This window comes from Bombus pyrosoma, linkage group LG10, assembly GCF_014825855.1.
Source record: "Bombus pyrosoma isolate SC7728 linkage group LG10, ASM1482585v1, whole genome shotgun sequence".
Lineage (NCBI taxonomy): Eukaryota > Metazoa > Arthropoda > Insecta > Hymenoptera > Apidae > Bombus > Bombus pyrosoma.
Genome location: NC_057779.1, coordinates 16,523,162 through 16,533,157, shown reverse-complemented (window position 1 = coordinate 16,533,157; position 9,996 = coordinate 16,523,162).

Here is a 9,996-nt window from a genome sequence, read left to right as displayed (position 1 = left end):
CATTACTACAAGAACATGTCACAAAAATAGAAATGTGGCTGCAAGTTAAACAAATAGAAGCAAACCCCAACAAATGCAACCATATTACATACACATTGCGAAAACAGATGACACCAAACATCCTACTGAACGGCACGCACATAACACAAACAAGACAAGTCAAATACCCAGGACTCCACATAGATACACAAGTCACATGGAAACAGCATATTAAATCAATAATAGACAAAATACAAACAACAAGGAAACAAATGCATTGGCTAACAAGTCGAAAATCCAAACTGAGCATAGAAAATAAATTAATAATATACAAAACAATCATAAAACCAATCTAGACATACGAAATACCACTATGGGGGACAGCAGCAATGAGCCATAGAAACAAAATAGAGCCATTACAAGCAAAAATTCTTAGAACAATAGTAAACGCACCATGGTACGTTAGAAATGAGGATATTCGGAAGGACCTGGGAATATCAAGGATCAAGGAGGAGATTAGCAGATACGCGGAAAAATACAAGGAAAGAATAGCAACACACCCAAACCGGCTGGCTGCGGAAACGATCAACACAAGCATAAAAAGAAGACTAAAACGGAAACTCCCAGCAGATCTCACAAAGGATATAACCTAACAAACACGAAGATGGTACCCTGCTGGGGGTAACCATCCACATGGTATGTATATTTAAGCTATGATATTTTACCAAATGTCCTACTGGACAAATTGTAAAATTTAAATACACAATAAAAAAAAAATTGGCTATGTCTGTTTCGATTCACTTTCGACAGATGGGCGTCACGTGTTGTTTTACGAACTTCACAGAGTACTAGACACACGTCTGCATGCTTCGGCACACTGTCTAGTATTTTTAGTCTTTAGTAGTTAGTGTCTTAGTAGTTCTAGTAGTATGCAACTATTTCTTTTTAAGGAGAACTATAGTATTATTCCATATCTTTGTTAGATAAACGTTCATCCCTTGACCGCAGCTACGTTCAGCGACTGGCTATCGCCTTGAGTCCAAGCTCACTATTACAGATCTCGAAGAATTTGCGCTGCCCGATGCCTCCGGCCGCGGCCATGGTGTGTTAGACTGACGACACTTTGGTCCTGATCGGGGGTCGCGGGTGGCACGAGACGTTGCGCATCAGCGAAGTCTCAACGGCCTGCGCGATACGTGCGGTGCGCGGACTGGGCCTAAGAGTCTCCCCTGTGAAGTCGGATGCCATCTGGTTCTACGACAAGAACAGGCGAGGGGCTCGCCCGCCCGGACTGAGCATAAGCATGGAAGGAGAAACCGTCGGGGTGGGATCGCGAATGTGATACCTGGGTCTCGACATCGAGAGCCAGTGGACGTTCGAGCCGCACTTCGACTCCCTGATCCCGAGAGCGACGGCAGCCGCCAACGCCTTGTGCGGCCTGCTGCCGTACATCGGCGGAGCGGGAGTCGCAGTGCACCGACTATACGAGGGCGTCGTTCGGTCCCGGGTGATGTGAGTCTTCGTGAAGTCAGCGAGCAGGAAGGACGCGTTCGTGTCGCTCCGTATTTTATGTCTGAAATCCCGAGGAAAATCAACGTATTTGGACAAAAAAAGTGCCAGAAAGTGATGTGCTAGTGCCCTAGTGCAAAAGTGAGTATAAGAACTAGTGGAGTTCGCTTCATTAGAAGGGGAGAAGGTAAAAGAAAACGGTTGCGGTGGCTAGGGTAGAGAAGACGCCATCTTAGGACGCCATCTTGGGACGCGCGACCGCTGTGGGAGCTCCCGGCGTTGGTGCTCAAGAAGAAGTATGAGCAAAGAAGACCGTGGGACCCGGGAGGGGACTCGGCCGAGCAAGCGGCCCCAGACGACCTAGGAACCGCCGAGGAGGACGCAATGAAGTAAGCGAACACCGAGGCGCGGCGGCAGTCCTCCCAAATTGCGGGACATGGAGAAACCACCGCGGCCTCCCGCTCACCTTCAGAATGACCCAGATACTCATGAGACACGGCGTGTTTGGGGAGTACCTGAAGAAAATCGGACGGGAGACGACGGACATCTGTCACCACTGCGGGGAAAACAGGGACACGGCGCAGCATACGCTGGAGGCCTGCTCGGCATGGGAGCTGTCCCGCTACACCCTGCGGCAAGTCATAGGCGAGAGGCTGACCCTCTCAGCGATTATAGTAGCGATGCTGAGCGGGTCACAGGAATATAAAGCTGTCTGCCTCTTCTGCGAGCGAGTTATGCTCTCAAAGGAGCGAGCAGAAAGGGTGAGAAAGAGAAAGTCGCACCCGTGTAGGATAACGCGATGGAGGAGAATGGCAGTCAAGCGGCCCAGACCTAACTCACTGCCACCACAACGAACCACGACTAGAAGGAGGGACGGCGCCAGAGGCCATGCCCCCCCCCCCCTATCGCCAAATTCAAAAGCCAAGGAATATAACAGGCTCGAAGGGAGAACGCGGGAGGGGATGCAACAGAAGTAATTCACCCGAGGTTCCTGGAGCACCCCCTGTCATACGCGTAGGATAGCCAACGTGGAGTTTTAGTCTGTAGGAGACCGACACTACTCTGCTGCTACTGTTAGCGGCAGCGGAGTGTCCATGAGGATTTCTCCACGTGCAAAAAAAGAGGCAAAGCTTCTGCGGACCCATAAAAACGATTACATTAGGTCTCGAAGAATTATAATCGGATTAAATGACGACAATAGTTTAATTACGGCTATGGTAGAATATAGATTACAATGTTACGGGATTTTCCCAAGGTTCCAAAGGGAAGGCCCGGTGTCCTTTCATCTCCAACATATATGTGGTATATGTAATATATATATATATACGCTCGAGGTATACCGGTTAGTTAATGTTACGAGACTATCATTTCCTGCTGCTTCCAGCGTTATTCAAACATAGATTATTGATTCTTCCGCATATTACTCTGGGTCTCCTAGCGCACAGTGGTGTATTTAACGATATTTGACCCTCAAATGTGGTAAAAACAATATTTTTCAAATGAAATACATTTATCTTTTATTTTTTCATTCCATTCAGTTGAGACCTATACGTATCTGTGGTTTTATCGACACGAAACTAATCGATTCGTAAGTGGACGTTTCGATAATCAATAAAATTTAATTTTTTAACTGTATTTATAAATAAATTATTGGAGAATAGGGAAAAGCTGTATACCTATTTAAAATCATATGGAATTTAATACAAATATAAAATGTTTACTCATGTTATTTGAAACTACTTAATAAACCTATTTTTATTAATTTTTAAAAATATTAACTTATTTCAACTTATTCTTCTAACTTATATTAACTATTTGAAAATCGACTTTTCTACTTTTTTATTACTTACTAATTTACTTTATAGACTTATTATAACTTATACTACTTTATGTCTAATTACATTAATTTATCTTATCTTCTTTAAAAAAAAAATGGCAAAAATCTCCTCGTTTTCCATGACATCGGTATACATACACATTTATTTGCAGTTTCTTTTTTAATCGTTAATTTTCAATTCTCCGTCTTCATTCTCAGTTCTAAAAAAACCACATGATATTATAAACGTTAATAAGAAAAAAAATAATATAATATTTTCGGGCCCATATCATTTGGTCGCTACCACTTTCACCGACAGCAAATCAACCCCGGATTTCGTCGATATTAGACTTCACTAAAAGCAGCTTCGATTGACATCAACAATGATTAGTACAGAGATTAACCAACTGTTTACAGCAAGTTAAGACAAATTACGAGCTTTATTCCCAGCATTTTATCTGGGTTTGCGTTCTATTTTTACCTACACTATATATATATGCATATGCATAACTAGCTCGCTCCGCTCGTTCGATAAAATCTAGTCCAAACCGAAACCAATCCCATACATGAAAAATTAAAAAAAAAATGTTTTTCCCAAAGATCAGATCCAAAAAGAATTGGTTTGGACTATATTTCTATAGTCCGTCTCGCAATGTTGGCAATTCCTTCGCCTGCTCCTATCCAGCGAGCTAAAATACTTATCAATTAACAATGTAATCGACTGGTAGCTGTAAAATCAGTAAGAATGATATTTTATTTGGGAAAATGCTAGGTAGAAACATAAATCAAAGCATGTCTTTGCTTGAACGTATACATATAGAGCTATATGCCGGTGAAATAGCGTCTAAAAATAGTGATGATTAGCGTGAAATAGTGATCATTCTTGTTATCAGTCAAAGGTCAAATAATATCATCGAATTGTCAGTGAAAATAGTATCGGTCAAATGATATAAACGCACATTTTCATGTGACGATTGCAAAGAAAATAAAGTGGGGGAAACAAGTATTGGTATTACATTATATAATAAGGATAAGTATTTATTATAATAGATTTGACACGCATCTTTATTGGTTGTTTCTTCTTCGTGAGTTTCCTTCCTTCTTGTGCTAGCTGCACTCCAAATTCTGAAAAAATTGATAACATTATAAACACCAAGAAAAGAATAAATAATACGACATTTTCTTTAAAGAATTGCCGAAAGAATATAGTCCAAAGAAAAATAGACCAATGGATACTTGTGTAATTGTTTACAAAGAGGACGACCTCGCCGATCTCAATGATCTTAAGATATGTTGTCATGGTCAACTTTCTGAACAACTTTTCTCTATATATTTATTCACCGTCACTCGGCTTTAGCTTCCGAAACATTCGCAAAAAGTTTTAGTTCAATTTACGTTACGGTTACTATCATACACCATTTTACCTTTGATAAAGTCATTTCCTCCTTGACCTTGACTTTTAAGTTCGACCATAGTCTTATGTGGTGTCTCTTCAGTCTCATCTTCGCTTTTTCTATGTATGTGCTCAATTGTAACTAGCTAGTTTAATCTGAGCGAATTTGCAATGCTCTTAAGTTTTTTTATCGTATCTTTCATCTATGAGATTGGATGTTGCAGGATCCAAGGAGTTTTTAATTTTAATTGCGCTTTTTAGGGTGCCGAGTTTTACTATGTGCTCGAAACGCGATACGCCCAAGCCTCCGTTAGCTTTCGGAATATAGGAGAAACCTGTGGCGGTGGATGACATAAAGTGTAGAATGTTTTTTGTTTTTTGTCTTATTTCATTGTCCAGAATTTTTAATACTGCCTCGCTTGGTGGATTAATTAAAAAATTATAGATGAAGCGAAAGAAGATATAGTTAGTCAACAACTCAATTTTCTGACACGATTTAAAAGATAGTTTCCTCTTTTTTTTTATAATATTCAGAATTTCTGGAACAATGATGCAGTGCATACCTTCCCAGGGGCCCATTTTAGCTCCCAGGTATTTGAATACGACTCGGCATTGAACTCGGTATTGTAGTGTTATTTGTCTTTATTTTTATCTCTGGATCTTTTAAAAACCATGTGTCTTTTTTATGACTACCTAAAAAGTCAGGCTTTTTTCTGCAGAAATATTCATTCCTAGATTGTTAAGATATTCTAGCAATTGGCGTTGTGCTTCCATTTTGTCTTTGTCGAGAAAAACGATATCATCTGCAAATACGAACGCTGGAATTTTATTTACCTCATTGATACTAATGCCATCCGTGTTTTCATCAATCACCTCCAGCAACGGTTCCAAACATAAATTGAACAGAAGTGGAGATAGAAGGTCGCCCTGTTTGACTCCTCTGAAAATTTCTATTTTTACTTCTTCTTTGTTTCTACTACAGATGGTAGTTTTACAGTTCTTATATATCTTATGGATCAGTTCTATTATTGGGGTTGGAATGCCTTTCCTCTCCAAACAAGGTTTTAGCGCGGTGCGGTATTGTGTCAACTTTTATATAATCGAAATCATAATCTACTTCATTTTCCATAGTCGTTTTCACCTCACATAAGAATGAAATATCAATGAGTTAGATTTAAAGAATTATAACGCTAATGTCAAACAAATTAAGATATTAAATAATAAGGCAGACGGTCAATTCATACTAAGCTTTATTAGTATAAACGATATAATTATTATCGTTATTTGAAATTAGAAACACCTCTACCATGATATTGAAAAAACCACTATTCGATTATCAAAATCATACTGTCGTCGAAACAATAGCTTTTGTGACATGTATAGGTGAAAGTTGACAATATATTTCAAGGTCATTGAAATTTTTCAGATTGTCATCTTTGACGATAATCAGGGATACTTATAATAGATTTGGAATAATATGAGATATTCGTTCTTGTTCCGCACTTAAGTAGAATTTGTTGTACTTACGCCACTTTTCTCATCAATCATTTCAGCATTCCTCGTCTAATAAATCTGTATCTCCAATGCCATCTTTTTCCTCGTCTTTAGAGGACTGTACCGAAGGAAATAATTCGCCAGTTTTTCTCATAAACGGCCTTAATTCTTTATTTACCCTTTCCCACATACTGGAGATCAGTGGATTCGAAATCAGTAAAAGCCTACCTATTTTTAATTAAAATATATGTATAATAATCAATTGTTTGAATCAGTTGCAATGACCAGCATCTTTATATTTAATCCTATCGCTCTTGTTGCAAACCATCCATGTTGCAATATTTGAAGATTTTCTGGCGTGATTCAAACAAAACGAATGAATATGTTTATTTCGTGCTTCTGCTCCTTCCTGAGACAATTGCCTAATTAGTAACAATGCATTTTGCACCACCAGTAGCCCATGAAATAATATTTTATGCGCCATTGAGATCATTGGATATTCGAATATAAGTGGATATACAGCTTTATTGTATCTGTAGCATAATTTCCACATTTGTTGGAATCAATTTCGAAGCCGCTTCGTATAACCGCTTCGTATAGCTTTAAACTTCTGAATAACAGAAAAAATTGTTTTGAAAATATGAAACAAGGGTAGAAATTCTTTAAAATTAATATGTTGTTCAACAGTTTGAAAAAGAATATTGGGAAAGGTCATGCCTTTGCCATTTAGTTAATATGTACCTAGTTAATAATTGCAAGTCTAAACCAGTTACCTTAGCCGATAGTTCTTGATCCATGAGAAATTTGCGGCTTGTGTTCCTACCATTAGTATTTCCTGAAACATTATATTACAAATAATGTTTTATGAATTTCTTTGTATAAAAATTATTTTTATTTCAATACTGATAAATAATCGTTTTCTGAAGTACTATCGTGTCATTATTTCGATATATCAACTAACAATCCCATTTTTTTTTTCTAAATTGATCCTGAATTTCCTTTTTCTTGGTACTATCTATTTTTTTTGTCGGCTTCAATTTTAATTTGCCATTTCTTTACAAGCAGTTTGTACGCCAGGAGTAATAAATTTTCGAACAAACATATGACGACATTGTAAATTTTATGGCATCTGGATTCAATTTTTTTCATTTTGATAATATATTAAAATCTTTACATGTCGCCGCGCAGATGTAACATGTGATTAGAATATTAACACTCTATACTGTGTCTGTGATAACATTACACACTTTTGTATCGACCATTACCAATATCATGGTGTGTTTTACCAATAGTGAACTCTCGACAATTTGGAACAATTAAGTTAAATTTTACTACCAATCAAGTATAATACAAAACTTATTTTATTTATATTTAAATATATAAAAAAATTAATTATACTAACAATTAAGTTAAATTCTGCGATATTTTAGAGTTATTCAAATTGGTCTTTGATCACCTTCAACTTCAGTATTCTTCAAATTATTTATTTGTCGTTATATGTAGTCGATTTCTTCCCGAATAGAGTCTGCTGATTCACTCTCGAATTGGAGGCGTATGGAACGGTAATAACGAAGCAAGGACGGTGACGGGTTTTGTCATATAATGTATTTATTAAGCATTTCAAAAGTTGAAAAACATATTAGAACTATGGAAATGATATTACTTACCATCAACCGCAAGAAGAGCATTGAACTTCGAAAACTCTTTACATCGTAATTTGCATTGTTTTCAAATAATTGCTTGCATTGCATTTGCTGTGATCCATCGCATCCCCATTTGCTTATAAATTCCGAAGAAGCACGTTTACTTCCATGCAAGTTTTCAACTACTTTGCTCAATTATTGATAAAATATTCTAATAATATAAATACTTGACGTGTGGTGCAACATATCTTCTAAATTTATCTCTACGCAAGTATTTGTTAAACGAAATGCTTCTGAAACTGAGTAATAGTCGTTCTTGCTGCTTAAATTACTAACTTCGGTTTCATGCGATTCTTAATTCCTTCGCTCTAGTCAGGGATGCTTTTATATCACACATCAATTTAGAGGCACCTAATTGCCATGCTTCTCATAACTTAGATTCAGCAGCAAATCTTAGCCCTTTCACCTTCAGAGTTTTCCTGATTTCTTGTGTTCTTTTTTCGCATTCGGTTAATTTAGTAAAAGATTTTTTGGGTCACCCCTCTTTACGTACCACTTCTGACAGATCCATAATTTGCGTAAGTCAGTATTGATTTTGGCTTACGAATAATTTGCTTTGTCGTTTTTCTCACTGTCATTTTATTTCAAATTAACTGCTAAAACATTTTTATTTGTATCCCAAAATCTTCTCTTCCACAACCAAGTAATCCTCGTGACTTGTTAATACATCTTCCAAGAAATCTAGCTTCTCATCAAAAATCTCATTTTCATGCTTGTGGATGATTTTATATAACTGTATATTACCGTCGTTGTTCTGATTCCCAATAGACCTACTAGAATTTACAAATCCGTGAAATAAAATTTTGAAACAAAAATTGAAATATATCCAATAAAGTATAACATCAAATAGTTCAATGTTGCCACAGTACGATTTTACTTACTTATTAAAATTTGTTACGTATTAAAATACGTACTTGGTTCGTTTAAATCCACCATTCTAATCACTTAATGTCACAAATAATATAATAATAAGGAATATTGTATAACAAAAAGCCAAGTCTCGATACTTCTAATAAAAAATGGACTTCAATAATTTGTTGCATCACCTGTTCCAACTCTCTTCGTTTGTATATTTTACAAGACTAAACTCGAACTAATGCATGACTTCCGAAATGATTTATGACAGTCAAGAAACCCCGCTTATTGTTTTTCCCCCAAAATTCTAATTTTTCAATCAGCGTTGCAATTGGCCTTCTTCGCGTTAAATTGATGAGGTTAGCAAGATACTGTAAGCGCTTGAATTGCAGCACTTTGAGGAGGCAGAGATATTTGTGCGGTTTTTAATTTACCCTTTGGAGATCTTAGTTTACAGCCTGTGCTCAGTTATTTAGTGAAAACAAAATGTGAATTTTTAAAAATCATTATTCGAAGAAATTTAATTACGGCAACCAGTATTGTATTAGAAATATTACTACAGAAGAACGTTGCAAATGTATTGTAAACCAACGAACAAAGATCTAAACACATCCTGCTTCAGTAAAACATTTACAGGTATTATTATCTTTTGCTATATTGACTTTATGGCTACATATCATCGAAAAAATAAAATAATGGTTTTGTATATATAGAGATATATGTACATATATTTAAATATCGTCAATTTCGTATATACTGATTCCCAATAATATGGGGATAACTATACATGGAAATAATTTCCCTCTCTTTCACATGCAAAGGTATTCCACTCGTGTTCAACATGACAAGAAAATCGAATTTTGTGAAAAAGAGGTGTCTTATGCCCCTTTTCACCCCTGTAACTACCCGAGTAGCAGTTAGTAGCAGCTAGTTACAGCAAATCTTTTTTATCAAAGATAAATGTAATCTATAATCTTAATGCAATAGGGAAGAACACTGCACCTAGCTGCACAAATTTTAAAATAAACATTGAAAATGGAAAATTTCAAATGTTTGATCAGGCACAATCCTAAAAGTAAAAAAAATATTAAATATCTAGTCCCATCACAAATAATTCACATTAAGCAAACAATAGAAGTTATAAACAGTTTTAAAGAATTTCGAGATTGACCTCTTCAGAACCGTGTACATAGCTTCTATAGAAGTTAACGAATGTGCAAAGAAATACTACATTAGGGCCCCAAATG